This window comes from Rhagoletis zephyria, unplaced genomic scaffold, assembly GCF_001687245.7.
Source record: "Rhagoletis zephyria isolate East Lansing unplaced genomic scaffold, Rhagoletis_zephyria_1.1 Rzeph_scaffold_02963, whole genome shotgun sequence".
Taxonomy (NCBI): Eukaryota; Metazoa; Arthropoda; class Insecta; order Diptera; family Tephritidae; genus Rhagoletis; species Rhagoletis zephyria.
In genome coordinates this window covers 12,857-18,599 of record NW_016160047.1, presented here as the reverse complement: position 1 = coordinate 18,599, position 5,743 = coordinate 12,857, and the positions used below count along the sequence as shown (strand labels likewise).

At 35.3% G+C, this 5,743-nt stretch overlaps 1 protein-coding gene and 1 pseudogene across 1 annotated transcript in view; both read right to left on the bottom strand.

The window, feature by feature from the left end:
* LOC108368128 (60S ribosomal protein L7-like) overlaps nt 1–4,643 on the bottom strand; it is a 25,337-nt pseudogene extending 20,694 nt beyond the window's left edge.
* LOC108368126 (Na(+)/H(+) exchange regulatory cofactor NHE-RF1) overlaps nt 1–4,650 on the bottom strand; it is a 31,307-nt gene extending 26,657 nt beyond the window's left edge. Inside the window, exon 1 of the mRNA XM_017622904.1 lies at nt 4,555–4,650. The gene's annotated coding sequence lies outside the window, so the exon portion shown is untranslated. The remainder of the gene's footprint in view (nt 1–4,554) is intronic.
* Between the last annotated feature and the right edge of the window lie 1,093 nt (nt 4,651–5,743).

The window sequence follows — 5,743 nt, the reverse complement described above, 5'->3', positions numbered from 1 at the left end:
AAAATTCATTTAAAAAACCGCCTCGAGCTCAATATAAATTGTTGAATATAATTGTTATAAAGGCCAAAAAAATAACAAAAACAAATAACTTAAGGACGAGCACACCTAAAAGTTAAACATTCTAAAAAATATAATTATTAGCAAAAACCCACAATACCAATAACCACATGATCAAGTGAATTGCAGCGGAATAGCTGCGCTTCATTGTGTTGGCATAACAAAAATGAAAATAGTGGAAAAAAGCAAACGATAATTTACAAGGCGTACTTAGCACGGTGCATAGGCAACTGGCTGAGTCAGTGGGATCGTCGGTTCGAATCCTACTGAAAGAAGTCTGATGAGGAAATGTGGTGATTTCCGAATTAGCTATCACTTCTACCATTTTTACAAATTATTGTTGCTTTTCCACAACAAATTTCCATTTAAAAAACGGCGTCGAGCTCAATATAAATTGTTGAATATAATTGTTATAAGGCCAAAAAAATAACAAAAACAAATAACTTAAGGACGAGCACACCTAAAAGTTAAACATTCTAAAAATAGAATTATTAGCAAAAACCAACAATACCAACAACCACATGATCAAGTGAATTGCAGCGGAATAGCTGCGCTTGATTGTGTTGGCATAACAAAAATGAAAATAGTGGAAAAAAGCAAACGATAATTTACAAGGCGTACTTAGCACGGTGCATAGGCAACTGGCTGAGTCAGTGGGATCGTCGGTTCGAATCCTACTGAAAGAAGTCTGATGAGGAAATGTGGTGATTTCCGAAATAGCTATCACTTCTACCATTTTTTCAAATTATTGTTGCTTTTCCACAATAAATTTTCATTTCAATATAAATTGTTGAATATAATTATTGTAAGGCCAAAAAAAATAACAAAAAGAAGTTTTTGAAGACTTAAAAACATTTATCTGCTGATAATTATTATGAAAAGACTGTGGCAGCCCTAAAGACAACTCTGCATAATTTTTGACATTCTCTTTTTCACCGTTTTTCGTCAGGCAAAAAACTGCAATATCTTTTTTACCACGCGGTTCTGTTAAGCTATAAAATTTGTTTCATTACACATTTAATAAAGATTAATTTGGTGGTTGAATAAATATCCCCATAATTGGTGACCCCGATAAGAAAGTAAAACTACCAACGCATCATTGACATTAACTAAACCAGGATGCCACCACAATTAGCAGATGAGCAGAACACTGAACACGGTGATCCAAAGGCCACCGCGGCAAACGAGCACCAGCAGGTAGTACCTCACACACATGTCGGTGCAATTGGTTCGCTCAAACTACCGCGTTTCATGGGTGCAGATCCCGAACGGTGGTTCACACAAATCGATGGACTTCTGCTCGTTAACCGCATAACTTCAGATGTTTCAAAATTCAACAACGTCATCGCTGCCTTGGACACCGACACATTACGCCAAGTTTCTGACATCGCCAAAAATCCGCCGGAATCAGAGGAACTAATAACTCGCTTCGGCATCTCTAAGGAAAAACTCCTCCTGAAACTACTCTTCGGCACGGTTCTTAGTAGCGGTCAAAGACCTAGCCAGCTCCTACAAGAAATGCAGGATCTTGCGGGATCAACAATGCATCGCGATGCACTAACAACCTTATGGCTACAACGTATGCCCGACAACGTCAGGTGCATATTATTGTCATGCACATCAACAGATCCGGAGGAGATAGCGAAAATAGCAGACAAAATAGTCGACAATACACCAACAAACGTATACGAATTAGACTCGTCTGCAAACTCCGCATCTTGCGTCGCAATCAACAAACACAAACCGCAAAAGTTCGAAGTAAGAGTCACGGCCTCGGAGGAATCGATGAATCAAATTGCTTTAAAACTCAGTGAGCTTTCCACTAACATAAAGGGCGACTTCCAGGCGCTCGAACCAAAAAGTCTGTAAATACCACATTCGCTTCGGCAAAGCAGCCTTCAAATGTACACCATCATGCGAGTTCACGTCGCAGTTCTTACCCAAAATTCGACAATACATGCAACAACTGCGTCCGGTTCCCGCCCCACATCACAGCAACAAAAAAGCGATTATTCACAAAGACATTTTTCATGCAGTCACGTTTTCCTTCGTAGTAACCACATTAAAAAACCACTCGAACCTCCGTACACAGGACCACATAGAGTAGTAAAACGTATAAGCGATCGCGTGTTCAACATCGAAATCAACGGCAAGCCTCAAAACATTTCAATCAAGAGGCTCAAGCCTGCGTTCATGGAGAGAGAACTCACTCAACCAACAAAGGTTCTAAGGAGTCATACTCGCAAGTCAGCACCTTGCGATCAACGTATAAATCGTGAGACATCAGTAGGGGCAGGGTAGCTGTGGCAGCACTAAAGGCAACTCTGCATAATTTTTTACATTCTCTTTTTTCATCGTTCTTCGTCAAGCAAAAAAACTGCAATATCTTTTTTACCACGCGGTTCTGTTAAGCTGTAAAATTTGTTTCATTATACATTTACTAAAGATTAAATTGGTGGTTGAATAAATAGCCCCATAAGACTTTATTTATATAAGTCTTAAAGTAATAGTTATCGATGACTTGAAAAGTTTTTTTCACACATAATTATTATCAAAAGACTTTTATAATTCTAATGATTGGACGACTCTTTAAAACTCCACCATGAAATAATTATTATTCTGTGATGTCCTACGAAGTGTTAATTGCCCTATGCTGGATTCTTTTTATAGTCCTAAATTCTATAGTACCGAACCAATTCTAAAATCGACAGAAGAAAAAAGTATCATGGTTTGTTTGGTTTTGCCATGTGCGATTTTTAGTTATTTTCAAAGAAATGTGTTTTCAATTTGAAATTAAATTTGTTTGAATGATGGTAAGAAATGTACTTTTACATACCTTTGGCTGTAGCTGAGGCAGAGATGCTTGCTGTTATTGGTTAGATCAAACAAGGTCTCAACATGTTAAAGTTTTAACACAAATTTTGGATTTGTATTACCAAACTATGAAAAACCATCTGTGAAGTCCAGAATAATAGCGTACTTGAACGAAAAACCCACCAAACACATATCTATGTAAATCAAACAAGCCCCCCGCTGCATCCCTTTTTGAATAGTTCCGTACTAGTTCTAAATTCGACAGATAAGATATAGTTCATTCTGCATCCCTGGTTATATAATTCCGGACAAGTTCTAAATTTGCTACTTTAGATATAGATTTTTAATGAGAATTGTTTTTATTCTTTACCAGGCCAAGCAAAAATATGCACAAAAAAAACTGAAAATATGCGCTATAAAAATCTCAATAAATCGCTAAAATATGCTCTTAAATATGCTAAATCAATGAGGTTTTATCTAATTTTTACAGCATTTTACCAGTATAAAATGTCAAGCTTTTTTAAATTATCAATCTTTCGACATTGCAACCACCGAAATAAAACAGGTTTATTGTTTAATCGGAATTACCCGTTCGGTCGGTTGCGCGTTGGTCGTTCATATATATATACATAAAAACCTACATACAAAAATATTTACACGCAAGGCGAATTGTTTTGAATTCGCCTCGCATTGTACCAAGGCGAATTCATACAAGGTGGTAGCAGAAGTATAAAAACATATGTATGAATGCGCCTTATTTCGCCGAAAATGTATGAAATGTTGCAAAATATGCACGTAAGTCAAATATATGCAAAAACCAAAAAAATTTGCTAAAAATATGCAAAATAAGCTTTTTCAAGCACTTGCATAGCATTTGCCGGCCTTGTAACTTATTACTATAGGGACTATTTTTTTCTTGCTTCTTACATCAATATAATTAAAAAAAAAAGTTAAATGAAATAGTTTTTTAAAAGTACCACATTTTGCTGATTTTGAACTGGTCGGGATCTAGTTGCTATCAGACTGGTTCGTTTTTGGCCAGAAAATATGATTCACTATATCGGGCTTTCCCTGCAGGGTGTGAATGTTTTCTAGCGTGCGCATTTACGTACTCACATGTATGTATGTACATATGCGTGTGTGCAATTCAAGCGCATGAAATCATCCAAGATCATAAGGTAAATTAAAATATAATCGGTATTGTCTTCAGTTGATATATTGATGTGCTTATATAATATCTTCATAGTTAAGATATTGCGCAACAATGATACTCACATTTCGTGCTTAAAATTCCAAATGTTTGCCTTCGTGTTTATACATTATTGTTTTGTTCAAGTACTAACGCATATGTATGTACATAAATACATACATATGTATGTATGTATGCACGTAAGCTTTTAGAAACGTATACAAAAGTTTTGAATGAACAAGCCGATAATATTTTTTCTCACATCAGTTCAGCGTATTATTAAATTTCTAACACAAAATTAGCTCCAATGCAGATATTTCACATACATCTGTATACACAGGTGCTAAAACTAGTTTCTGGTTTGCTTTATTTTTTTTGAGAAAGTTCTGAGCCAAAGAATCACACTGAAACTAAAACTTTTTTAAGGCTTATTTCAATCGCTTGAGAAATATTTCAAATATATGAAATGTAAAAATGTATGATTGTTATAATACCGAGTCGAGCTCTGCGGTAGTTCTAACTTTATTGAAGTTGCTATACGCCAAGCTTTCCGTGTTTTGTATGCATGTGCAGTGAAGTACGAGTGGTTACTGAAATATCGAAAGAGTAACGTTTCGAAAAGGCTTTCAGTTTGATCACGTTTAACTTAAATTGAGTACATACATAGTTAGTATCAAGTGACCTCTGAGAGTTGAGCAGTTAAGAATTAACAATTTAACAATAGCATACAAATACAGATTTTGTTTCTATATCCAACACAATCGCATGCACACATGCTTATGTAAATATTGCTGGTAAACGTCTGAATAAAAGCAAATACCGGTTAGTATAAGGGATGGAATTCCAAAATTTTCGAATGTGCCTAATGAACTGCAAAAATAGTGCCAAAACGGAGATGAAAGTACCATAAAATTGAAATTGCTTTATTTTAAGTGTTTTTAAGAACCACAAATGTATTTTTAGAAATAGTATATTTAGTGTACACTGAAATAATATAATACTTATTAATTCATTGAATTATTAGAGTAAAATCATAGTAAAATAACACAATGTTTACACATACACATACATACCTATGTGCGAAATAATAGCAGTGCGACATTTTGATCAGTTTTGGCTTTTCTTCTTTATATTGAATAATTTTTATTAATTTTATATAATGGCCCTTATTATAATTTTTAAGTGATTTTAATTTTCACTTTTCGAATCTATGAGTAATAGATGATTGTTTGTTATACACTGCCGTATTATGCTAAATTTCTATATTTTATGATTGTGCCAAAACTGAATGAATTGTGCATTTTGTGAATGAAAGTGTCGAAAATGGCACTATTGTGCCTGCTTTTCCATCACCGGTTAGTACGGCACTGTAGGGCTGCCAAAGGGTAGATTTTATAATCAATGGTGTTTTAGTTTCTTCTTGGACAGTAAAGATTTTTTTTTTTTTGCAATTTTGTGTATATCCCGTAAAGTTGCTTAATATTCTAATGCATAAATTTTGGCCCTGTATTGGAGTCCCTGAACTCTGCTAAATAGCATCAACTGCCTGGCAGGTCAAATTATAGCTCTCTACGAAGAACTTGCGTTCCTCGCAATGGCGAATTGCACCCATTGAAAATGCGAAAACCTCCAGGGAATCGTGCCACAGAAGAGCTCCAAATTGGCGCGCCCGAAAGTCAATTT